The 27980-nt window shown below is 41.5% G+C and overlaps 1 long non-coding RNA gene across 1 annotated transcript; it reads right to left on the minus strand.

Annotated features, from left to right (window-relative positions):
* Positions 1 to 147: 147 nt before the first annotated feature.
* On the minus strand, positions 148 to 27401 carry LOC111561376. Its single transcript, XR_002743912.2, has 2 exons — positions 26738 to 27401; positions 148 to 366 (listed from the first exon to the last, which is right to left on the minus strand). It is a non-coding gene; the product is annotated as an uncharacterized LOC111561376 (long non-coding RNA).
* Positions 27402 to 27980: the final 579 nt, after the last annotated feature.

The following is a 27980-nucleotide window of genomic DNA, read 5'->3' on the forward strand; positions in this document are numbered from 1 at the left end:
CAGTACAAAGACACTGGGAAAACAGCAAGGGCACAGACCAAGTAATCATGTGCATCTAGGCCAGCAGTCAAAGCATTCCACCCAGAGCAGTGGGAGTGAAACAGCACTGGTAGCAAGACATCCACATACTGACAGCACACAATCACATTGAAGGAGGATGTGATAAACATTTATTAAGAAGAGATTTTGCAAATTCTAGTTAGTATCCCACAGAACAAGTTTTTGGTTAGCTGAGTAAGGCTACCCCATTGTGCAATTCTAGGTAGCACATTGAAGGGTTGGGTTCCCAGCTCTGTCCAGGAACATTCCAGTGTAGATAATGGAGAAACCACCAATGAAACCCTAAAGATGTTGGCACACAGGACCCTGTTCAAAGAGAAAACATTTATGATGGTAATACCTGACTTTCCTGAGTTATAATGACACGCTAGATCTTAGACCTCCTAATTCTTGTTAATGTCTTTCTAAGTTGTGAATTTTGTTGACAGCAAATTACTGGATCTCTTAAAAGTATCCCTGGTTAACTCTTCCTTAAAAACATTATTTTTAACTCTTTCATTTTGTGTATGAGAGTTAATCCATTTGCATTTAATGCTCTATTTGAGAGACATTTTTACTGCCCTCCATTTATCATGGTTTGCTCTCTCCATTCATTATGTAATTTCTGTAGTGGACTTAAAACTCATTTTTCTTTTAACACAATTATTAAATAGGCTTGTCTGAACCATGCATTTTTCCATGTCAACTTCAAACATTTCAAAATAATTATCATAATATTTTCCTGTAACTGATTGTTACCTTTGAACTTATTTCTGGAGATGATAAAGCACAGAGGTATCTTTGCAAGCCGGTTTCCCAGCCAACCAGAAGTTTCTCTGGTCAATTATAGCCTGGTAGACAGTATGTCTGGACTGCTCACGGAGGTTCAGCTCTGGGTGTAACCTCTCTGCCAGGTGCTTTGACAGTGAACCCTTATCCCTCTCCTGCTGGTATTTCACAGTCTTGTTTTTGCTGTTGTTTCTTTTGGTGTCATATCCAAAAAACTGTGGCCAAGACCAATGTCAAGGAGCTTTTCCCCTATACTTTTGTTGAGGAGTTCTAAGGTTTCAGGTCTTACATTTAAGGTATTACATTCAAGTCTTTAATTCATTTCAAGTTAATTTTTGTGAATGGTGTAAGGCAGGAGTCCAATTTCACTCTTTTGCATGCGAATGCCTAGTTTTCCCAGCACCATTTATTGAAGAGACTATCCTTTCCCCATTGAGTATTGGCTCCTTTATCAAATATTTGACCATATATGCATGAATTTATTTCTAGACTCTCAATTCTGTTCCATTGGTCTTTGTGCCTGTTTTTATGCCAGTACCATACTGTTTTGATTACTATACCTTTATAGCACTGGCTCTTATTTTCTTGCTCCACAATATACCTGAGAGAAAGCAAACATTTTCCTGAATAACAGTGGCTCCTACCCTCCAAGGGAACTATATATTTCATTACACTATTAACAATTATGTCAGGACAACAAGCATAAACAGTATTGCTCCGGACACACTGGTGCATGTGGGCAGCCTAATTACAGCCGTGAGTTCAACTGGGGAAAGGGTTTAACTTCCTAAAAGAATGTGTGACTATGTCAGAAAGCCCAGGGGTGTAAGCATCAGTTAGGACCTGGGTAGAAAAATAGAAACCAGTGTACTTATTTTAAGAGAGAGAATTTAACATAAAGAATTGTTAACCAGTGACCAAAAGATTGAAAAGATGAAAGGGAACACTGACATTTTCTGGAGGTGGAACTTCAGGAAGCTGCTACCTCTCCTGGGGCTGAGAAAGGAAGGATGTTGGGATCATGTAGAGCTTCACGCTCCAAAGAGAGACTCCCAGGGAGGTGGCTGGGGCCCTGGCTGGGTGGTGCCGGCGCAATGGGAGCTCTGAGGTCTCTGCAGCACAAGGACCCAGATCTGTGGGGAGAAGGTGTCAGCTGGCTGGTAGAACATCTCTGAAGGGACATAATGAGGCCCATTTAGGGAGTGGAGTGTAGGAAAGAACTACACCTGCAATCAAGTATTGCTGCTGAAACCAAGTGTTGATGGCATGGTGAAGAATGGTTGCTAGGGTGGCACTGACAGAAGCAGAAAGCAAACAGGAAGGAATAAATCCCTCACCTATCCAGCCTTCTCATCTCCCTATAGAGCCCCTATTAGAAGATCCTAACAGGGGGGCACCAGGGTGGCTCAGTCGGTTAAGTGTCCAGCTCTTGGTTTCGTCTCAGGTCATGATCTCGCGGTTCATGAGTTTGAGCCCTGTGTCTGGCTCTGTGCTGATAGCTCAGGGCCTGGAGCCTGCTTCGGATTCTGTGTCTCCCTCTCTCTCCGCCCCTCCCCTGCTTGTGCTCTGTCTCTTTCTCTCAAAAATAAATAAAGATTAAAAAAAGAAGATCCTAACAGGGAGAGCTGGCAGAAGAGGAATACGGTTTGTTGGGGCACCCGGGTGGCTCAGTCGGTTGAGCGTCCGACTCTTGGTTTCGGCTCAGGTCATGATCTCATGATTCATGAGATTGAGCCCCGCATCAGGCTTTGCACTGGCAGTGAGGAGCCTGCTTTGGATTCTGTCTTTCTCTCTCTCTCTCTCTCTGCCCCTTCCCCACTTGCACTTTCTCTCTCTCTCAGGATAAATAAATAAACTTTAAAAATTAAAAATATAAAAAAGAAAGAAACATGGTTTGCAGAATTCCAGGCAGCATAAAACAGGGCACAGAAGGATAGAAGCTTAGAGAAAATAGGTCATAACCAGCACGTTCCATCCCTTTGGCTACTCAGCATCCACTCAATCCTTCTATGTATATTGAACTTCTATAAAAGATCAAAACAACTTTATGCCTTGGGTGGTAAGATGCAACTTTCCTTTGTACAAATGGAGACATTCTCATTCTCTCACCTTTACCGAATTCTGACACCGTATCCATCCCTGGGTGATAAGTACAGTATCCTTCTCTGGAAGAAAGTTCCCCTTCACCCCTATCATATGCCTCATTAGAGTGAGGACTCAACTCATTATCCATTTTCCAAGAGAGAAAGGGATTCTTTTTTTTTTTTTTGGATTTGAATTTTTTTTTTAATTTTTTTATTTATTTATTTATTTATTTTTATTTTACTTTTTTATATGAAATTTATTGACAAATTGGTTTTCATACAACACCCAGTGCTCATCCCAAAAGGTGCCCTCCTCAAAACCCATCACCCACCCTCTCCTCCCTCCCACCCCCCATCAACCTTCAGTTTGTTCTCAGTTTTTAAGAGTCTCTTATGCTTTGGCTCTCTCCCTCTCTAACGTCTTTTTTTTTTTTTTTTCTTCGCCTCCCCGTGGACTTCTGTTAAGTTACTCAGGATCCACATAGGAGTGAAAACATATGGTATCTGTCTGAGAGAAAGGGATTCTATTTTGAACAGGTTTGTCTCTAAAAAATAGCTTCAGTAAGCTTCAGGTGTGAGTTCACAGTGATTATTCCATTCATATAATGCTATGTTGACCAAACTGCTGTTCTCCCAAATAGAGATCACTTATTAAAAAAAAATTTTAATGATTATTTATTTTTGAGGGGGGGAGGGGCAGAGAGAGAGGGAGACACAGAATCTGAAGCAGGCCCCAGGCTCTGAGCTGTCAGCACAGAGCCCAACATGGGGCTTGAACCCACGAACCATGAGATCGTGACCTGAGCTCAAGTTAGATGCTTAATCGGCTGAGCCATCCAGGTGCCCCAACTAGAGATCCTATCCTAAGAAAGCATTCCCTTCTTCTCTGGAACTTGTCCAGTGGAAATCCCCATCTGACCCCCTCTCTTTGAAGTAGCTACTGCAGCCTATACAGGAATCAAGTGAAACCATTCCTGGTATTTGTTCTGTGCCACTCTCCTCATCTCCTCACACCTGGTCCAACACCCCTCTGACATTCCTTGAACGAGGGCTTTGGCTGCTCTCCTCTGCCTCATCTACTCAGCTGCACCCTGGCATCAGTTTTTTGACTTAACATTCCACACAAACCCAGCCTCAGCACTTTTCTGCAAATGACACGGTTCTCTTTCTGTTGATGTGATCTCATCCAGCTGATGTGGCAGGATTGGGCACTGACAATGCCCCTATGTGGTTTTACAGTAATACTTCTATTCACACACTCTCCCTGCTTGCATTTTACAGACCAAATCTATGCAAATACTGTACTCTCTCCTGCAGCCATGGTTTGCAGTAATTCACCTCAGCCAGTTGACTCTTATGGATTCTGTCCCCATGGCATTAACTTGTCCTGCAAGCCTGACAAACTTCCTTATCCCAGATAATGGGTTAATCTTACTAGCCTTTGGCTCACTGGTGCCAGCCTTGCTCATTGAAGGTCAGTGCACTCAATTTGTAGCTATAATCCCTTATTCCTAAATGGCATAGAGATTATAGCTGCATGCATCCAGCCTTAGGAGATTTCCTGGAGCAAACTTCCTCACCCTCCTTGCACCGAGTGATCAAATTCCACCCTGTGAGCTTCTCTTCTGAGGCTTACTCTCTTGGGTCTGGAAGGGACCTGGATTTGAGAGAATAGATGGTTTATTTTCAAGGCAGCAGGTGCTTCCCTCTAACTCCTAGAAGTCAAATATCAGCAAAAGCAAGGGTGAATTGACTGTTCTAATCTTTGTCAATATCACTTAGTTACCATCTCTTATAAGAACCTATCCTTTCTTTTTAAAATTTGATTCCCAATAAGATGGATAAGACATACATCACTTTATACTTTTTCCACTAAAGTGAACTACGTCTGTATTTGGCATTCTTTTTTTTCAACGTTTATTTATTTTTGGGACAGAGAGAGACAGAGCATGAACGGGGGAGGGGCAGAGAGAGAGGGAGACACAGAATCGGAAACAGGCTCCAGGCTCTGAGCCATCAGCCCACAGCCTGACGCGGGGCTCGAACTCACGGACCGCGAGATCGTGACCTGGCTGAAGTCGGACGCTTAACCGACTGCGCCACCCAGGCGCCCCTATATTTGGCATTCTTTTGAGTAACCTAGACAGTCTTTCCCCTGCTAATTGGCATAATTATGGTCAGAGCTTGAAGTCCCTAGACCTGTTCTGCACCATCATTCAATTTGTGTGACTAACCATTGCTTCCCTTAAGTCATATCCCTAAGGGTAGTTGTATAAATTTATGTTGAAAGATCCTGGCCAATTGATTTTCAAACTTAATACTGCTGAATGGAATGGTAAGGGCTATTGTTATGGACCAGTGCTTCTCAACTTTTCATTTGGCTATGAATTAACTGGGGATCTTGTTGAAATGTGGATTTTGATTTAGGAAGTCTGATATGGAATCTGGGACTTTGCAGTTTAAAATAAATTCCCAGCTAATGCCAATGGTGCTGGTCTACACAACATATTTTGAATAGCAAGGTTCTGGACTGTGTGATAAGCAGCCTCTCCCTGCTTTTCAGCGTGCTCACGGTAGGTGTCATGAACACCTTCAAAAGCAGTTTCCTGGGGCGCCTGGGTGGCTCAGTCGGTTAAGCGTCCGACTTCAGCTCAGGTCACGATCTCGCGGTCCGTGAGTTCGAGCCCCGAGTCGGGCTCTGGGCTGATGGCTCGGAGCCTGGAGCCTGTTTCCGATTCTGTGTCTCCCTCTCTCTCTGCCCCTCCCCCGTTGATGCTCTGTGTCTCTCTGTCTCAAAAATAAATTAAAAAACGTTAAAAAAAAAAAAAAAGCAGTTTCCTGGGGCGTCTGGGTGGCTCAGTGGTTGAGCATCCGACTTCTGCTCAGGTCATGATCTCATGGTTCACCAGTTTGAGCCCCGCATCAGGCTCTGTGCTGACAGTTCAGAGCCTGGAGCCTGCTTTGGATTCTGTGTCTCCCTCTCTGCCTGCCCGCCCCACACTCATACTCTGTCTCTCTCTTTCAAAAATAAATAAAACATTAAAATTAAAAAAAAGCAGTTTCCCAGAACTTGTCTACACGTTGTGACTTTTTAAATTGGGTAGTAAGAAAAGCAATAAATAATGGCAGCTTTAGCGCATCAATTAGTATCTATTCTCTACTGAAAATCCACTAAAATGATAGTAAAATACCTTTTATTATTTGTAAAATACCTTTTAAAATGAGATAATAAACTCACAAGGAAGAAGAGAAGACATATAGCAATGACATTTTAGAAGAAAGCAAATGGACAGTTGGTAAATGATTTATCAGAATTGAAAATACTGAATAACAAGCCAGAAGCAGGGAACTTAATAAGCAACTCAATTTAATTGAAGAACTCCCCAAAAGCTCAAGAACTGGGGCCCTAGACATCTCCGGAAGTGGGGGTAAAGGAGGGCCTGAGAAAAGAAGGATTGTTTGAAAACCTATATAAGAAACAGACCATCAGACTCCCTCCCAAATATGTATAGCAACTGTCCCTCTCATACCTGGGAAGAGGGGGTAGAAACAATGATATCTACATGAGAGTGGGGGCTGCATTTTGTAGGGTTAAGGGCATAGATATTGTTCTGGAAATGAGTTGAAGTGAAAATGTACATACTGAGTGCTAAAACCCTGAGCTCAGTCTTCTTTATATATATATATATATATATATATATATATATATATATATATTTATTTATTTTTAATGTTTATTTTATTTTTGAGATAGAGAGACAAAGCGTGAGTTGGGGAGGGGCAGAGAGAGAGGGAGACACAGAATCCGAAGCAGGCTCTAGGCTCTGAGTTCTCAGAACAGTGCTTGATGTGGGGATCAAACTCATAGACTGCAAGATCATGACCTGAGCCAAAGTTGGATGCTTAACCAACTGAGCCACCCAGGCGCCCCTCCTTTCTATATTTGACAACTTGAATGGTGGCACAAGACATATGCCCACTGGGTGGGAGACTGAAAAAGCCTCTCTGGGAAATCTCTCAAATCCAGGAGAAACAGAAGTTCTAGGACACTGATATCAGGGATCCACTGAAATAGTCCAGTGACAACAAAACAGTGAAGATCATAAATGATAAGTGCTACCAATTTGCAGTTCTTTACTTCCCTCCTCTTAAATGTGAGCAACTAGCTAAGGATTAACAGACATTAAAAGAAAACATCGAGTATGGAAGATAGAGAGCAAAATGAGCCAACGGAATAAAGTCACCTGCAGCAAGCAGAAAATGATGCAAGAGGGACACAAAACACTCTCAATATCTTCAGAGGGATAAGAGAAAATATTGCGTACGTGAAACAAAAAGAGGATGCTATTAAAAAAGAAACACTCGGAGAACCAAAAAAGTGTGACCTCCAAATAATAGAACTATTAAACCCAATTAAGTTAGGAAGCCATAATTTGTCTTATAGCAGTCTGATGAAGGAAAAAATTAAAGAAGGCAAGCAGCTGAGCTGGCACTGCGCTGTTTGTTGGTGTTGGGCTCCAGCCTGTTTAGGCCACTTGCTCTGCAGTCCCGTCTGAAGTGGGGAGATGGGTGGCCTCACATGGCGGTGCAGCACACATCTCTGGAGCCTGACTGCTGCAGCAGAAAGCCTGGCTCTCCTCTCATTAGGTTCCTCATCTGTAGAATGGGCATGTTAATAACAGCTAAGAGTTGTCAAGATTAAATGAGTTAGTATTTGTAACATACGTAGACCAGTGTCCTGTACCTAAGAGGTGCTATGTAAGGATTTACTGATGAATAGAAAAAAAAAAAAAAAAAACTATCTGAATGGACTAAAAAAAAAAGTTGATGCCCTTTACTACTCACAAAAGATTACAGACTTAAGAGTTAGGTAACCGTTGGGGAGCCTGGGTGGCTCAGTTGGTTAACGTCCAACTTCAGCCCAGGTCATGATCTCACAGTTTGTGAGTTTGAGCCCCGCGTCAGTCTCTGTGCTGACAGCTTGGAGCCTGGACCCTGCTTTGGATTCTGTGTCTCCCTCTCTCTCTTTCTGTCCCTCCCCAGCTCATGCTCACATTCTGTCTTTGTCAAAAATAAATAAACTTAAAACATTTTTTAAAAAGAGGTAACCATTTATCATTTCTCCCATATTTTATGCCAGCTTCTTAATGAGCTGCTGGTTGGTTGTCTTTCCCATCTAATTCATGAGAAGGAAGCTACTCCACAATTAGTATCAGATGATAATAATGTATCTTAGCAAATGTCAGGCACAGCTTTAAGCCTTGTGTACGTCAAATCATTTAATCTTCTCAGTTAATAAAACCAAAGCACAGAAAAGTTAAGTTCCATATCTAAGCTTACATAGTTGGTACATGGTGGAGCCAGCATTCAGTTCTAGAAATGCTGGCATTCAGTTCTGGAAATGCTGGCTCCAGGCTTCCTGTGCTTCGCAATGACAATGGCTGCCCTCAGAGAGCATGTTCTTTTAGGAATAACATGTGATTTTAAGTGCTACTGTTCTTCCTTTTGTCTCTGCTGTTAATAGAAATCAATTACTGCCCAAGCCTCAACAAGACTCACTGGTTCCCAGTGTGATGGTGTTTCTGCTGGCCACACAACCACACAGCTTCCTCCCTATCTGAATTTTTCTTTCCACTTCCACCAAAATTAGTTTTATTCCACAGAAATATCAGAACCTACTAATTCTTTTTTTAAATGTTTATTTCATTTGAGAGTGTGTGTACGGGCGTAGGGGGAGGGGCAGAGAGAGAGGAAAGAGAGAATCCCAAGCAGGCTTCAATGCGGGGCTCCATCCCATAACCCTGGGATCAGGACCTGACCTGAGATCAAGAATCAGACACTTAACCGACTGAGCTACCCAGGCACCCCCAGAACCTACTAATTCTGAATTCTATATTCACTGAATTCATAGCTAAAGTATAGCTCAAGACAAGTCAGCAAGGAGGTCAACTGGCCACTTGCCTCAGATGGAACACCATTATAGTAGTCCCCCCACCCTCATCCATGGTTTTTTTTTTTTTCTGTAGTCTCAGTTACCCCTGATCAATCTCTGTCCTCCTTCTGAGTATCACCAGAAGGTCAAGGTAGCCTAGCACTTTGTCACAATGCCTATGTCATTCTCCTCACTTCATCTCATCACAGAGGCATTTTATCATCTCACATCATAACAAGAAGGGTGAATACAGCACAATAAGATACTTTGAGAGAGACATTGACATATGTCAAATGACACATTGACATAGCTTTTATTGCACTATATTGGTATAATTGTTCTATTATATTATTAGTTATAATTGTTAATCCCTTACTGTGCCTAATTTATAAGTTGAATTTTATCATAGGTATGTATACATAGGAAAAGACAGTATACAAAGGTTTGTCACTATCCACAATTTCAGGCATCTACGGGGGGTCTTGTAAGGGGAGGACTGTAGTGGGCCCTTATGATAAAGAATCCTTCAGCCAATTCTGTATTTTAGTTTTGCAAGTCCTTACATCTAATTCCAGCCATTATCCAAGATGATCAAACTCTGGGAAGAGGTTAATTTAAAAACCAAGAACCCAATTTACAGGGGAAGCTACTTCTGGGTATAAAACCTATCTAGGGCATTTTCACAGGACACAAACTTATTCTGGGTGAGATCAAGAACCCCTGGATCTTAGATCAAGATGTTGTTTAGTGAAGACAGATGTAGAGCCAAGGAATGATATGCTTTTTTATTTTATTTATCTTATTTTATTTTATTTTATTTTAGAGAAAGAGCACACAAGTTGGAGAGAGGGACAGAGGGTAAAAGAGAGAATCCTAAGCAGTCTCCATGCTGGTATGCCTGTGTGGCTCAGTTAGTTAAGTGGCTGACTCCTGATTTTGGCTCAGGTCATGATCTCACAGTTGGTTTGTGAGTTCAAGCCCTGCATTGGGCTCTGCATTCACAGCACAGAGCCTGTTTCAGATCTTCTGTCTCCCTTTTGCAGCCCCTTCATCGCTCATGCCCTCTCTCCCTCAAAAATAAATAAATGTTAAAAAAATATGTTTAAGCAGTTTCCATGCTCAGCATGGAGTCCGATGTGGGACTTGATCCCACAACCCTGGGATCATGACCTGAGCCAAAATAAAGAGTCGGACAATCACCCAGGTGCACAAGGAATTAGTTGCTTTTATTTATTTATTTATTTATTTTTTATTTTTTAAATGTTTTATTTATTTTTGACAGAGAGAGAGAGACAGAGTATGAGCAGAGGAGGGGCAGAGAGAGAGGGAGACACAGAATCCGAAGGAGGCTCCAGGCTCTGAGCTGTCAGCACAGAGCCCGATGCGGGGCTCGAACTCACAGACTGCGAGATCATGACCTGAGCCGAAGTCGGATGCTCAACTGACTGAGCCACCCAGGCGCCCCGGAATTAGTTGCTTTTAAAGAATATTGCCAACAAGTTAGTACCATGAGTGAACTGCCTTCTCTCCACTCTAGGAATATGGGGTTCTGGGGCTCAGCAGCCACTCAGGGGCTGTAAGGGTTAAATTGTACTGTAAAGCTAATGCTTAGCTTGAAAAATAACAACTTTGTTCTGACACTGAAGGTCAAAAGATAACAGCCTTACTTTTACTTTTGTAAATCATACTTCATACTGTTGTGAATCAGACTTTACTAATGAAGGAAACAAAACCTCAAAAAAAGCGTCAGAGACAAGGTCAAAGAGATCCACTGGTTGCAACTTAGCGGCAGAAAGTCTAAAATAATCACCTCATTCGATAACTGTTTCTGACTCATCTGGCAACTATTTCTAACTCATCTAGAAACTGTTTCTCTGTTCTGTTCCCAGATAATGATAAAACGATGTGATCGGCTTTAAAACCTCTGTACCCCGGCTGTTCGAGGCCACACTCTTGTTAGGAGTGTTGGTCCCGATCAGTCGGCCACACTCTTTTCAAGATTGTTGGTCCCGATTGGTCAGCCACACTCTTATCAAGAATGTTGGTCCCGATCTGTCGGCCTTGCCTCTTAGCGTCACCAGCAATGAGTGAGCAGAGGTCCAGGTTCAAACCTGCAATAAACGACCCCTGCCGCTTCGCTTTGACTTACGACTCTGGTGGTCTCTTGTGGGGGGTTTTGCGACCTTGGGCATTACAGGGCTCTGGACCCCTCAGGTCCAGAACAGCCTGTCTCCAGGACGGGACAGCAGACCATCTGGCATGGCTTTCCTCTGACTATTTTCTCCCATGCTCCATGTAAACCATCACCCCTGTTAGAGCCCTACCATACTCACACCTGTTGCAGTGTCTCAAGTGCATGCATGCAATGTGCACATATCACAGTCCAGACTTTCTTGGTGACTTGTCTTGCCACACTGAAACTCAGGAAATTGTCATGACAATTTAGAGCGACATTAGCAAACCATCGCTTGGGTAGGGTTACATCTAATATGAAACATCCACATCCAGAGAATGACATTATTTCTAATCTTCTGAGAAATCTGCCCACTTAAAGCTAATAGATTCCTTATGCATCAACAGGGGATTCAACATTTATTTAAAACAATGTTTTTTTAACGTTTACTCATTTTTTTGAGACAGAGACAGAACGCAAGCCGGAGTGGGGCAGAGAGAGAGAGAAGATCTGAAGCAGGCTCCTGGCTCTGAGCTGTCAGCACAGAGCCCAACTAGGGCTCGAACTCACAAACCATGAGATCATGACCTGAGCTGAAGTCAGACGCTTCACTGACTGAGCCACCCCGGGGCTCCAGAGATTCAACATTTATAAGTGAAGTGATAGGGGCATCCGGCTGGCTCAGTTGGTGAAGCTTCCAACTCTGGATTTCAGCTCAGGTCCCAGGGTTGATCTCAGGGTTTTGGGACAAGCCCCGAGTCGGATCCTGCTTCCGATTCTGTGTCTCCCTCTCCCTCTGTCCCTCCCCTGCTTGCTCTCTCTCTCTCTCTCTCTCTCTCTCATAAAAAAATAAAATAAAAAATATAAGTGAAGTGATAATATGTGATTATGGTCATTTGCCAAAGACAGAGGAAAAGAAGAAGGGAGGACTCTGTGGTTGAGATAAACCTGTGTAATTGCCAGCAATTATCTACTAAACTCACTGTAAGCCTTTGTACTTATCTTGTTTTATCTGCCTTACAAAAAAAAAAAAAAGTAATTTGTTGTTCTGTTGTTACAAGAATGACAGATTGTTGCCCTTGAGTAACACAGAGGTGAATTTAACAGAATCCAAACAGATGCATTTGAATATCTAAGATTTGTAGTACTATAGATAGGGAAGATATGAAAAGATTAGAATATAATTGGATTATAATTATAATTAGAATATAATTGGAAATGATCTACTGGATCCAATAAATTGGTGAAACGTGGGTGGGGTTAAATAAGATGTGAAAATTAGGGGTCATGCACTCAAATATGGTGTCAGGAGATTGTATGAAATCCCCTTATCTGGCATGAAAATATTGAGAGAGACTTCTAGTAGTACTTGGCCTCCATCATAATGAGAAAACTCATCTTACATATTGAAATGAACTTCTAGGCCCAAGATGGAGCCACTCCTGCCCAGGGTGCCATGTTAACAAACCCAACTTTCATGTTCTGATAAATGCTCTGCTTTACCAGAAATGCAATGTATCCAGTCAGCCAATCACCAAACGCCAAGCCAACTCTGGACTCTATTATTATTTCCTTGTTCCTTGATCTTTCTAAACCAAGTCAGATATGCAACCTCAACCAACCATGCCCTCTTTTGGTGTTGGGACTTTTAATGCTCTACAAAACTCACTCTTGCCCAAAATCTCTTGGGAAGAGTGCTTCACTGTTTATGAGGGACTATACTCTCTCAATCCATGGATTGTCTTCCTTTGAATAAAGGACATCAAACTTGTTAGTTTTGTCATTTGATAATGTCTACATCTATAAATACTCTTATCCCAACCAAAGTCTCATATCTAAATGCATTCCCAGCTACCCAAAAAAGCAATTTCAAATTACTTGGGAGGAAATAATTTCCTCCTTCATGGTTTTTAAGAGATTTAGAATTAAGTATAGAGATGGTCAAGTAAACCACACTCTGAATTATTACTATTTTGAACTAAAATACTCTGGTACTACTCTATAGCTCTTTAGTATTTTAAATACATAAAACCTGTGAGAAAATTAAGATGATTTGACTTTGTCATATTTATATGTTGCTATTTGATTTATAAGGCTTATTTAAGGTTTATCAGTAACAGTCAATGTACTTTAAAAAAGAAAATTAAATATGTTAAATTTTTGAATGCAGTTTAAATTTCTCAAGGGAGTTTAAATAGCAGAATCAAATATTAATCAAACTCTCCCTTAAAAACTGATGAAACCTCTAAATTATATAGATAAAATGAGGTCTATAAATTGAACAAACTATTAAAGAAAAATGTTTTTAATTACACTAAATCAGACACTACTTTTAATAACCAAAGAGATGTAGGGAAGATGAAGGGACTCCATTTTATTATTATTATTGTTATTATTATTATTATTATTATTATTTTAACATTTATTTATTTTTGAGAAAGAGAGAGAGAGAGAACACGCACGTAAGAGCATAAGCAGGGGAAGGGCAGAGAGAGAATGGAACAGAGGATCCGAAGTAGGATCTGTGCTGACAGCAGAGAACCCTGTGTGGGGCTCGAACCCCTGAACTGTGAGATCATGACCTGAACCAAAGTAGGATGCTTAACTGATTGAGCCACCCAGGAGCCCCAGGACTCCATTTTAGAAAAGCTTTTTCTCCAGGAAAGAGCATCCAATGGAAAAAAGACAGTCTTTTTAGCAAATGGTGCTGGGAGACCAGACAGTAACATGCAGAAGAATGAAACTAGAGCACTTTCTTACACCATACATAAAAATAAACTCAAAATGGATGAAAGACCTCAATGTGAGACAAGAAACCATCAAAACGCTAGAAGAGAAGGCAGGCAACAACTTCTTTGACCTCAGCCACAGCAATTTCTTACTCGACACAGCTCCAAATTAATTCCAAGGGAATTAAAAACAAAAATGAACTATTGGGACCTCATCAAGGTAAAAAGCTTCTGCACTGCAAAGGAAACAATCAACAGAACTAAAAGGCAACTGATGGAATGGGAAAAGATATTTGCAAAATGACACAGCAGATAAAGGATTAGTATCCAAAATTTATAAAGAACTTACTAAATTCAACACCCAAAAAAACAAATAATCCAGTGAAGAAATGGGCAGAAGACGTGAATAGACAATTTTCCAAGGAAGATATCCAAATGGCCAACAGACACATGAAAAGATGCTCAACGTCACTCATCATCAGGGAAATACAAATCAAAGCTATACTGAGATACCACCTAACACTGGTCAGGGTGGCTGAGATGAACAAATCAGGAAACTACAGATACTGGTGAGGATGTGGAGAAACGGGAACCCTCTTGCACTGTTGGTGGGAATGCAGACTGGTGCAGCCATTCTGGAAAACAGTGTGGAGGTTCCTCAAAAAATTAAAAATAGAACTACCCTATGACCCAGCAATAGCACTGCTAGGAATTTAGCCAAGGGATACAGGAGTGCTAATGTGTAGGGGCACATGTACCCCAATGTATATAGCAGAACTTTCAACAATAGCCAAATCATGGAGAGAGCCTAAATGTCCATCGACTGATGAATGGATAAAGAAGATATGGTTTACATATACAGTGGAATACTACTTGGCAATGAGAAAGAATGAAGTCATGCCATTTGCAGCAACATGGATGGAACTGGAAGGTATTATGCTGAGTGAAATAAGTCAGTCAGAGAAGGACAGATACCATATGATTTCACTCATATGTGGATCTTGAGAAACTTAACAGAAGACCATGGGGGAAGGGAGTGGAGAAAATAGATACAAACAGGGAGGGAGGGAAACAAACCATAAGAGACTCTTAAATACAGAGAACAAACTGAAGGTGGATGGGGGTGGGGTGGGGGAGAGGGGAAGTGGGTGATGGGTATTGAGGAGGGCATTTGCTGGGATGAGCACTGGGTGTTGTATGTAAGCCAATCTGACAATGAATTATATTTAAAAAATAAAAAAATAGAAAGGCTTTGTCTCTGCTGTTTTTCTGTTAGGTCCCATTTACTTGTATTCTATACTTCGCTTCTGAAAAAGCCAAAGAAGCTATGTTCCCAACTCAAGAGGGAAGGAAGAATTTTCTCCTAGACCCCAAACACGTGATAACATCCAAGAAGAGCTGGATCCCAAACATGTTCCAGGGCATTAGCTTTGGACAAACCTTGGCTGATGCTGGTAGCAACACCTCCTACCTTCAGTAGTTTATGGGATAACACTTACTGTTCATCTGTCACTCGCCTTTGATTGGACTCCACCCTGGATTCCTAAAGGAACACACATATCCTAGACCCCTTTTCAATATAAACCCTAAACCCCCAACGGAGACAAGACTCATTCTCCTTTCCTTTCTGAGTCTCCTAGATACTTGTCTGCTATTCTCTGTCACTCATGCTATTCAATAAACTCCATTTTCACTTCTCCAGCTCACCATTGGATTTCTAGCCTGGGAGAAGTCAAGGACCCTCTTGGCTGGTCCTGTGGACTCCCTCTGGGTCCTTGGACCCAGGCTGCCTGCATCAAAAGTAGCCCCAGAAAAGTCTTTTGTCCTCATGAAAGCCTTGTTCAAGGACACTCATCTCATATGCACACAGGCAAAACCTCATTTAACACCTATCAGTACAAAATGGGCTGAGTCCAAGGGATCTTGGGGACTGATCTAAATCCCATGTGAAACAAGGCATTCAATTTACTCAATAGAAAAACAAGAGATGAGAATACTCACTCTACAAAACAGGAAAGCATCAATAAACATAGGAAAAGAAATTTAACCTCTCTAGTGATTAAAGAAATGCCAAGTAAAACAGGAATGACTTCGCAATGACCAAGTGTCTTGTTTGCTTTGTTTTATTTTTAATGTGAGTGTCCAAGGTTAACAAGAACTCAGGTACCTGGGTACTTAGGCACTGAGGCCTAAGGGGAATTTGGTAGTTCATAAAAAAATTTAAAAACCCACACAAATTATGTATACTCATTGGGCCAGCATTTTTATTCTGAAAAATTTATCTTAAGGTAATAATAAAATAACAACTTATTTAACCACCTTGCAGTGCTATGGGTAATTGCTAAAAATTGGAGAGAATGCAGCCAGCCAAGAATAAATAAAAGGTGGCATATTAACACAATAAAAACTACATGATATAAAAGTGATATAAAACATATTTAGTACTTAAATACATATTAAGAGAAAAAGGTATCATATGAACACTATGACACATTTAAAAAGCATATGCATACATAAAGAAAAGTCTGCATGTGTGGTCAAAAAATATTAATAGTGGTTATCTCTGAGTCATAGAATTATATTTATTATTTCCTCCTTTTTAAAAATATTTTTTAATGTTTATTTATTTTTGAGAGAGAAAGAGATAGAGTACGAGCAGGGGAGGGGCAGAGACAGAGGGAGACACAGAATCTGAAGCAGGCTCCAGGCTCTTAGCTGTCGGCACAGAGCTCAATGTGGGGCTTGAACCTGTGAACCGCAAGATTATGACCTGAGCCGAAGTCATATGTTCAACCGGCGGAGCCATGCAGGTGCCCCTCCTCCTTTTTTGTTATTCATGTTTATAATGTCTTACATTGAGCATATATTGCTTATATAATACGGAGAAACAATAAAAGTATATGTGGGTATGTTACTGTGTGTGTGTTCTGCTTGTTTGTTCATTTGTTTCAAGTTACGAACAAACCTTAAGATAAAAAGGGAAAAACAGATGAGCCCTCAGGATCTATAGCCAGGTAAATGTATAATTGAGCACTCACTTTGAGATCTGCTCAAGAACAACATAAACATTGCTGTAAGGGGAAAGTATACCCGACAAATGTACTCTTCCTTCAGAAAGCAAGTTAAATGTAACATTTATCCCACAAACATAATTGCAAACTTCCTATGAGCAAGGCACAGGTGCTATGGATGGGGTACAGAAATGAAAACAATGTCCCTGACTTCAAGGAGCACGGACAGAGTCACAGAGGAAGAGCATCAGCGGGTATCAATAAAGGCTGACAAGCATGCAGGCTGTGGGAGTTGAGAAAACAGTCACTTTACGTGGGAGGGATTTAGGGAAGGCTTTCCGGAGGAGATGATGCTTAAAGGGACCCTCAAATGACTAGTGGGAATTGCTTGGGTGTGGAAGACAATCCAGGACATGCTTTCCCCTTCTAGAAATGTTGCCTAGGAGAGGTTTCAGTCTCCAGAATAGAGACTGAAAGGTGAGGTTGATTCTAACCTGTCCTACAGATCTGTCTTATGGAAATAGAACTCTTAGTCTCCCCAGGTTCCCATCGACAACTTTCTAAAAACAAATGAACAATACAGGGGCAACGAAGATCCTATCATATTTGTGCATTTGCAAACCATTTCAGTTTAATGGGAATGAGAGGAGTGCCGTGGTTAGACAATTGGAGGTATATATATATATATATATATATATATATATATATATATATTCTCTATGCCTAACATGGAGCTCGAACTCACAACCCTAAGATCAAGAGCCACATGCTCCACTGATTGAGCCAGCCAGGCACCCCTATACAATTTTTAATTTTTAATTTTTCTTAATGTTTATTTTTGAGACAGAGACAGAGCGTAGTGGGGGAGGAGCAGAGAGCGAGAGGAAGACATAGAATCCGAAGCAGGCTCCAGGCTCTGAGCTGTCAGCACAGAGCCCAATGCAGGGCTCGAACTCACCAACCCCGAGACCATGACCTGAGCTGAAGTCAGACCCCTAACCAACTGATCCACCCAGGCACCCCGACAATTGGATTTTTAAAAGCCTACTCCAAATTATAGGGTCTTAACTTTCATGAAGAATTGATGTAGAGAAAAAAAAGCAGAGATAGGAATAAATATAGGTAGTGGAGGCCACAAGGAATCAGTAATAGGTTTGATTGTGTTTAAAATGACCATTTTAGGGGTGCCTGGGTGGCTCAGGACCGACTCTTGGTTTCAGCTCAGGTCATGATTTCATGGTTTGTGGGTTCCAGCCCCACATTGGGCTCTGTGCTGACAGTGGGGAACCTGCTTGGGATTCTCTCTCTCCCTCTCTGCCCCTCCCCTGCTCTCTCTCTCAAAATATGTAAATAAACTTAAAAAAATTAAAATTAAAACTGCCATTTTGCCCAAGCTTATCATGACGCTCTGCTGTGAGGAAAACTCTTTGCTAACGTGATCTCTCTTCATCTTCAAAACGACTCTGAATGGTAAGATATCATTATCCTCATCGTACCCATGGTGACTTGTGGGACATGACAATCTGAGAAGATGAGGTATCATGAGCCCTCATGAAAGGCACAAGTGGCAGCTTGGGCAGTGGGGTGGTCCAGCCCATTCAGGACAGTGACCCCTGTATTTGCTCATGATCAAAGTGCAGAATGCCATCCAGACAAATCTGGCTCAGATCAGGGCTATTGTCTCTGTGACTCTGAACAAGTTATGTAACCCCTGAGTCTGTTTCCTCCTCTACAGAACAGGAGAAATAATACTTCGCAAGTCTAAAGGTGATAACGTATGTAAACATATGTATGCAAATGCTTAGCCCAGCAGTTGGCACGTAGGAAGGGCTCAACAAATGTTGGCTGCTAGTATTATTTTATTTTTCTCCTATATTGTTGAAGGCTTTCAAACCTAGGACAATAGGTTTTCAAACCTAGGACAATAGGTCTTACTTTGAAAGAACTAGTGACTGGACACTAACTTTAAGAATCCTTTTCTATTGGGGAGTCAAAAAGACACCCCCCACAACTGTCAGGCTAGAATGAGTCTGTAGTAAACATTTCCCTTGTGTCTTTATCATTCACATTTAATTTGCCCCAAATGATATGAAAACCAACCCGACATTGTCCGTCTGTTCCTCCCACCCGCAAACACACACTATTGACTCTGGATGTCTCACATCCTCGGGCTACCCCTCCCCTACTCCCTGGGTCGTATCAGACCTCTGAGCTTACACTGAATGAAAAAGTTGTCTACCATTTTCCACTCCCAGCAGGAGTGTTAAAAGGGAAGCCATTTATTCTAAAACTGGAAATTGGAAACTGGAAATGTTGGATTGAGTCTTCAAGCTTACTTAAGACCTTCATATTCAGCCAATTTTCTGAATCATATCTGTTGAGAGATTTGTCAGGACCTGACATTATATTGGAATTAGTGACCACCAATGCATTTAGCTTAAACTTCCATATAGCTTCTGGACTCCTGTGGTGGACCATAGAGTGGGTCTACCTCACTTTACTACATGCTTTTCCTAGTTTCAGTTAGACGTGGGGGTTCTTCCAGGAAAACTAGTTAGAGAGAGTGTTGTAACATAACTTGGTAGAGTAGTAAATGTGGGGATATGAAACAGTCAATTATGTGCCCCTTGCTGTTTGTCTCTACAGACAGATCGACCTGCTTTAGTGAATAACATTTATAAATAGGTACAATCTTCAGGGACGCAGTGGGAGCCTTCTTCGACAACATGCAGAAAAGAGACCTCTGAGAAAAGTGTAGGGTAAGCCTGAGAGCTCCTGGGGTAGATTGCAAGCAGTCTAGTTCCATTCCTGAACTCTAAGTCTGGCACTGTAGGTAGACACTGTCTCCCTTTAGTAGGGACTTCAGCTTGCTTTTCATGACACCACCCATTCTAGATCATTTCTATTTAACTTTACAAAATAACTTGATTCACTTCATATTAGAGGTGGAAGGCAACTGGGTACAGACTTACCACTCTTTTTGTACTAATTAAAAAACCCAAGGGATCCTAGAGATGTCAAGGAACTTGCCCAACATCACCCAGTCAATCAAGGGTAGACCAAAACTAGAATTTCAGGGTGATCTAGTCCAACCCCCATCAAGGGCATGAATCTCTTCTTGAGATGCTCAATCAGCTTTACGTAACATGCTCAGAAGCTGCCAGGAAATTTGGGACTTTTTTTTTCTCAATCATCAGGTCAAAGATTGTTTTAATGCTTGCATACTTCTCTTTCTAAATCCATCTGGCTTGAATATTAAAATAAGCTGGCCTTCCTGGAAGATCACAAAACAAATTATATATAGAGTGAGGCAAGGAGGTAAGTAAAGGGTGATCTAGAAGTAAGAAGAGTGGGTAGAAGGTTGAGTTAAAACTTGCCTCAGTTGAGCATTTGTGAAGAATACAGTGTCAACTAGCTGTCTGCCTAACTCTGACTCATTCTTTAGTCTTGGTTCAGACATCACTGCTTCCAAGGAGCCTTTTCTGATTCCCTAAGTCTAGACTAAGTGTTCCTATCTTATATGAGTTCCCCTTAACAGTCTATACCTCTCCTGACGTTAAACTCATTACATTTTATTATAAGTGCTTATTTATTTATGTCTCCTCCTTGGTACTGAGAGTTCCTCCAGGGTGGGAACTGTGTCATGTTCACCGTGGCCCCGTAGGGCCCCATAGTGACCCAGCTTCTCTCAGCCCCTAGCACAGAACTGGGCTCCAGTAGGTGCTTGAACACAAATCAGTTGAATGAATGGATAAGGTATGGCCCTGGATTTTTGGCACTTGGAATAGAATGTCTTTAGCAGCCTCATCCAGGGCCTGCAGTGGGACACCTCAGATATAGGTTATTGGTCACACTGAAGCCAGAGCTGGACTGCTCTGGAAAGCAAATTGCCAGTATACACCTCTATATGCACACTCAGGTGTGTGGGGGTGCTGGGTGTGGATGTGCACGCACGCGTGCAATACAGTGGGGAATATGGGCGAATGGGGGAAACTAGCATGTTAAGGAGAGCAGCTACCGCAGCGTAAGACTTAACACTAGTTCTCTGAGGATTAAACCAGCCAGTTGAGGGACTTGTGCCACAAGGATCAGAGCTCTGGTTGGGGCTCAGAGTCCGTCGTTTTGAACGAAAGATCAAAAATATTTGCTTGACTACTGGGAGGAGAGGGGATTCTACCTTTAATTTTGTCTGCTTTCCAGAGAAACATAGACTCAGATCCCCCCAAGACTGCTGTTTACCCTTTCGAGGGTAAAAGTGGCTGCCCTAAAGTTGCCATAAAGTTTTATGATGCAAACTCCAAACTCCAAAGTAGTGGGGGGACTACCAGCTATGGAATGAAGAGGTCAGCAAATCCTTTCCTCCAAAAACAAGGTTCAAATTGGACAAAACTGTCAGAAACGATGGCTAAGGTCTCTGGAAATTAACCAAGGGTATACAACAAATTGAGAATCATTTATTCATGAAAAACTATTAGCTCTTCAGGGGAGATCCTCAAGAATCTGTGATCTCCTTGCCTGGGGTCATTGCCCCATCCTCACCGGCGCTCAACAGGCAAGAATGGCAGAGCTGGCTGGAAAATTAGCATCTCTGCTTCCAGAAGGGGCAGGCTTGATTTCAGGCAGAAGACAGAAACACACCACAGCATTATCAGTAAAAGCAGCGGAACTTGATAGGACATAAACAGGGAAGACTCACAGCTCTTCTAACCTTAGGTTATGGCCCCGGTTGGGGCAAGCAGCAGACCAACCAGAAATTTAGCAGGGAGGTCTTGGAAACAAAAGAGCCATTGAAGGGCTGGAATAAGCTCTCCATACATAGGCAGCTGACTGGAGCACTACTCACACACGTGGGGAGAATTGTGGGAGCCAAGTTGAAAGCCAAAGCCCAGGCTAATTTGAGAACTGACTGAACTCTGAATGCACTGCCAGGCTGTGACAACAAAAAATGTCTCCAGACATTTTCAGATATCCTTTAGCAGGAATGGAGGAATATTGCCCACAGTGGAGGACCACTGCTCTTATTCTTTAAAAACAACAACAACAACAACAACAACAACAACAACAACAACAACATTTTTTAAGCCTTTAAAAATTAAGAGTGGAATCAAAATGGCATACTAAAACCTTTTTTTAGCGTAAAAGATGGCTGTAAATGAGGAAGAGGGGAAAAATGACATAAGACCTAAAGAAAATAAATAGCAAAGTGACAGATATAAATCCAATGGCATTAATAATTACATTACTGTAAGTGAATTAAACTTTCCAATCAAAGGTAGGGGCACCTGGGTGGCTCAGTGGGTTAAGCATCTGACTTCGGCTCAGGTCATGATCTCGTGACTCGTGAGTTCAAGCCCCACAACAGGTTCTCTGCTGTCAGCACCAAGCCTGCTTCTGATCTTCGGTCTCCCTCTCTCTCTGCCCCTCCCCCACTTGCACACATATACACACTCTCTCTCTCTCTCTCTCAAAATAAATAAACATTAAAAAATTAAATAAAAAAACAAATTTCCAACCAAAAGTAGTAATTTTGGAACTGTATACAAAAACAAGATCCAAGTATACACAGTCTATAAGAGACATATTATTTATTTATTTATTTATTTATTATTTTTATTATTTTAAGTAAGCTCTATGCCCAATGTGGGGCTTGAGCTCATGACCCTGAGATCAAGAACTGCATGCTCTACCAACTGAGCTAGCTAGGTGCCCCTATAAGAGATATATTTTAGACCCAAAGACACAAACAGATTTGAAAGTAAAAAGATAAAAAAAGACATACCATACAAATAGTAATTCTAAGAGAGCTTGAACAGTAATCAACTTTAAGAATAGAAATATTACTAGAGACAAATAGAGACATTATATAATATCATTATATCCAGAAGGTATAAAATTTATTACATATGTGCACGTAACAACTGAACCCCCCCAAAACAGGAAGCAAAATGAACAGAACTGAAAGGAAAAATAGACAACTCAAGAATTATCATTGGAGATTTAAATGTTCCTCTCTTGAGTATTGGTAAAACAGAGAGAAAATTAGTAAGATAAGGAGACTTGAACATTATCAACCAACTTGACCTGATAACTATAGAACATTCTACTCAACAAACAGAATATACTTTCTTTTCAAGCACACATGAAACATTTTCTAGAGTAAATGATATGCTAGGCCATGAAACAAATGTCAGTAAAATTTAAAATAATGAAGTCATACAAAGGTTGTTCTATAACCAGAGGAATTAAATTAAACAACAAGAAAAAATTTGAAAGCCCCCCAAATATTTGGAAATTTAACTAGATACATCTAGAGGTGCCTGAGTGTCTCAGTTGGGTGTCTGACTCTTGATTTTGGGTCAGTTCACGATCTCACAGTTTGTGAAATCGAGCCCTGCATTGAGCTCCACACTGAGTAGGGAACCTGCTTGGGATTCTCCCTCCTTTTCTCTGCCCCTCCCCTGCTCTCTCTTTCTCTCTCTCTCTCTCTCAAAATAAATAAATAAACTTAAAAAAAAACAAACTATACACATCTAAATAACGTTTAGGTCAAAGGAACAAATCACATGGGCAATTAGAAAAGATCTTGAGTTGGGGCGCCTGGGTGGCGCAGTCGGTTAAGGGTCCGACTTCAGCCAGGTCACGATCTCGCGGTCCGTGAGTTCGAGCCCCGCGTCAGGCTCTGGGCTGATGGCTCGGAGCCTGGAGCCTGTTTCCGATTCTGTGTCTCCCTCTCTCTCTGCCCCTCCCCCATTCATGCTCTGTCTCTCTCTGTCCCAAAAATAAATAAAAAACGTTGAAAAAAAATTTAAAAAAAATAAAAAAAAGAAAAGATCTTGAGTTGAATGAAAATGAAAACAATATTTATAGCATGCAGCTACAGCCGTGCTCAGAGGGAGTTTTATAGCTTTTCAAGTGCTCAGTATCAGTAATCATCAGGGAAATGCAAATTAAACCCATAAAGGGATACCACTGCATGCATACTGGTATGGCTATAATCCAAAAGACGGACGGTGCTCAGTGTTGGTGAGGGTATGGAGAAAACGTAACTTTCATACATTGCTGGTGGGAATGTACAATGATACAGTCTCTTTGGAAAACAGTTTGGCGGTTTCTTAAAAAGTTAAACACATTATATGATTAACCAGCAGTTCCGCTCCCAGGTATCTACTCCAGAGAAATGAAAAACATGTGTTCACATAAAGGCTATTTGAATTTTACAGTACTAGTATTTATATTAGCTCCAAACTGGGGGCACTCCAAATGTCCACCACTGGTGAATGGATAAAATGTGGTATATCCATATTATAGAATACAATTCAGCAATAAAAAAGAATGAACTATTGAGATATGCAGCAACATGGATAAGCTCCAAACATTACACTAAAAAAAAAAAAAAAAAAAGCAAGACACAAAAGACTACATTTTGTATGATTCTATTTATATGGAATTTCTAGGAAAAGTAAATCTACAGAGACAGAAAGCATATCAGTGGAAGTGGGAATTGACTTCAAACAGGCACAGAAGAACATTTTGGACCAAGAAAAAAATTTTTATTGAGGGGTTGTGGATGGTTGCACAAACTGTATAAATTAGTAAAAAAAAAAAAAATTATTGAACTTTACACTTACATTAAATTCAATTAAGTAAATTCTGTAAATTATACCTCAACAAAACTATTTTTTAAAGTTTATGTATTTATTTTGAGAGAGAGAGAGCACACAAGCAGGGGAGGGGCAGAGAGAGAGGGAGAAGAGAATCCCAAGCAGGCTCTGTGCAGTCAGTGCAGAGCCCAATGCAGGGCTCGAACCCACCAGCTGAATTCACAAACCATGGGATTGTGACCTGAACCGAAATCAAGAGTCAGATGTTTACCCAAATGAGCCACCCAGGTGCCCCTCAGCAAAACAATTTAATTTTTTTTTCTTAATGTTTATTTACTTTTGAAAGAGAGAGAAAGCACAAGCAGGGGAGGGACACAGAGAGAGGGAGAGACACAGAATCCGAAGCAGGCTCCAGGCTCTGAGCTGTCAGTGCAGAACCAGATATGGGGTTTGAATTCACAGACTGCGAGATCATGATCTGAGCTGAAGTCGGACTTAACCGACTGAGCTACCCAGGCACCCCAACAAAACTATTTTAAAGCAAAGGTAAGGATCTCTACCCTTCAAAGGAAGCAACCCTAAAACCAAAGATGATTGATTCTAAGAAATGTCTCCAAACTTTTCTCAGTTCTCTGATGTTAAGAGAGGCCTGGGGTACCTTAGAAAAGGAGAATTCCTAGAGTCTTCCTAGAAAAATCCCAACCATTTGACCCATAGATTCAGAAGTGTAACTATGAAACCCATCAAATACCGAAGACTATAAGGAAAGAAGTTGTTGCTGAAGATCCCCCAAAAGAATTGACTTATCCTGTGTAGCAGAGACTGCCAGCTGTCCCACAATACACATTTTCCCCTTTGTCCATAATAATTGAATTTTTAGCTGAATGCACAGTTACTCAGAATGAGAACCACAGTTTCAGCCTGCCTTGCAGTGAGGTTTGACAATGTGGCTAAGTTCTGGCCAATGTGCATGAGTACAGCAAGGCGTGCAAAACATCCATGCTATGTCCTTCAAGGATAGAGGCTTGTCCTTCTTTTCCCCATTCCATCTGGCTAGAGCCATCTTGGACTGTAGGATAGCAGAGCAGAAAGACTAAAAAGGTCTGAGCCCCTGAGAAGTCAATACAGAGGAGATATCATACCATGCCAGGTTTTTCCATGAGGAAGAAAGAAATATCTGTCATGTGTAATCCACTGTTAATTTTGATGTCTGTGACATGCAGCTGAAACTATATCCTATAAATAAGAATATGATCTGTTGTATACAATCCAGAGGCTATCGAGTGAGGGCAGTTATTTCCAAATGTATATATTAACCATTCAGAAGTAAAGAAGAATGGGAGGGAGGGAGGCAGGAGGGGAGGGAAGGGGAGGAGAGAGAGAAAGAGAATCACAGAGAGATCTCTATCCAGCCTTGATATCTGGAGCATTTTCCTGCTGAGCAACAAAGAGACTAGTATATACCTAGGAAGGATGGTTGAGACTGGCAAACTTCTCTTTCTTCATGAAAAGGAGAACAGAAGACAATATGAGAAATCCCAGGAACCACTGAAGCCATTCTGCTCTTTCAGTCTCCTGGTTCCAGGTCTGAGCCCAGAGCTCATGAAAACCCCCCATAAAGAAGCACCTTAGGCCCTACTCCTCTGTCTTTTGGAAACTTATCCCCCTCCTTGTTTTCCCAGGTGCTTACTTCTACAGCTACTTGTCAATGGCTTCCTTCTTTTTCTAGTTCTCAGTAAGACTCTGCCAGATAATTCAGGGAGACAGAGGTCCAAAGTCCAAGAAATTAGGTGGATTCAGAAGGGACAAAGGACATTTAGGAAAGATCAGAAAAAGAACCACCTTTCCCCATAAACTGCTATGGCTCCCCATTGCACAGAAGACAGACTGCTAGTTCTCTAGCTTGGCCTGTGACTCCCCGTCTCCATTATCTGACTCCATCTCTCCTTTTCAAAGTTTTTCATATACATTACCTCATGGATGCTTTACCACAGCTCCTTGGAGGAGGCATTATTATTCCTACTTTATTGGGAAAGACATTGAATCACTCAGGTATTAGTTACCTAAGGTCATACAGAGTGGAGCCAGATTTTTTTTTACAGGTATCTGGATTCCAATTCCCACACTCCATTGCACCGGAGTGTGTAGGAGTTATGAGCAAAGACCTTGAATGTGGATGAGCAAGACCCATTCAAAAATGTTCAAGTGATCTGGGGCAAAAGCCAATTCCTTTAAATAGGACATGGGGTATGTAAAAGAATTTTGTAAAATTATGAAGTTCTGTACAAAGGTAACTTATTATTAAATAGTTTGTACTTATACGAAGCATGTTTATAGGCTCGTGGTTACATACCATAGAGTGTGACTAAGTAGAATTACCTGCTGTCTTAGATCCAGATCACTGTTCTTTTCTGTCAGAGTAGATAATTAAGAGCAAATTTTATAACCTGTTAGTGTCTCTCTCTTATTTAGTAGGCTGGTGTCATCTTCTCATGGGACTAGTACTTGGAATAAGAGGACATCTAGAGGAAGAGAAATTATATCATTCCTCTGTCCCCACATACCCCTTCACCCACTGGGTGGCTTCAGTGTTGCTCTCTTTGTGACATCTAGGACGACTGCCTCCAGCCTCTCTGACGTCTGGCCTCTCAGCTGCTGGATCCTCTTCTCCTGACACGCAGCCCACACCCTCAAGCCTCGCAGGTCATGCTGTCTGGCCAGCAGGTTCCCAAAGCCCAAGTCACACATCACAATTAAGTCACAGTTGTCTTGGAGGTGGCTAACCCATCGCCTGCCTCTCTTGGTACAGGAGCAGAAGGTGGTGGAGCCAAATGGGGGGAGGGTACTCCTCATTCTTCACGAGGAGAAATTCAGACCTCTCCTTTCCTGGCAAATTTAGAAGAGTTGGCATTCCCCTCCTTATTTCAAAGCCCTCTTGAAATTACACAAGACAGTGGATTACACAAGACTTCTAAGTGGAGTCTCAATTTGCCCTTGAAATTGTTTACTTGCAGTTTATTTTCACGTCCTAGTTGAAACTTGAAGCCCTGACTATTAAAACACACCCATACACAATTTAAAAAATCCTTATACTTCCTGCTCCTCTGCCAGAAATTCCTAAAGCAACATTTTGTTTGTTGTTCCAAGTTTGGCATTACAATTCTCTGTGTCCATTTGTTCTGATCCAGATGCAGTGTTTATACTTTTGTTGTTCAAGAATGTCTCAAATGATCTGGCCAGGAAATAGTTCAGGGACCAGCCAGCCCCATAATAGTTTGGATTGTGTTCTCTCCTTTCACCTCCCCTCGCTTTTGGGTTGGGGTTCATTGGAGATCAGAGAGCTTGCTGAGCCTCAGGCATGTCCTATAGAAGAGGAGGTCATGGAGGGCAGAGGCTCTTCCACCTTCAGGGAAAGAGCCAGAAGACAGGCCCAAGCCAGGCCGGTTAGGAGAGGTTTCAGAAGGTTCATGGAAAAAGAAGCAAGCCTCATCAGAGCTGCTGGCTAGAAAACCCTGCTGCAAATTGTGTACAGAGATGTACCTGACTTGAAATAAGCAATGACACATTCAAAGAATAGGATTTTAGAACTTGAAGGACTTGCTCTGCCAGTTGCTCATGGAGT

Source organism: Felis catus, chromosome B4 (genome assembly GCF_018350175.1).
Source record: "Felis catus isolate Fca126 chromosome B4, F.catus_Fca126_mat1.0, whole genome shotgun sequence".
Lineage (NCBI taxonomy): Eukaryota > Metazoa > Chordata > Mammalia > Carnivora > Felidae > Felis > Felis catus.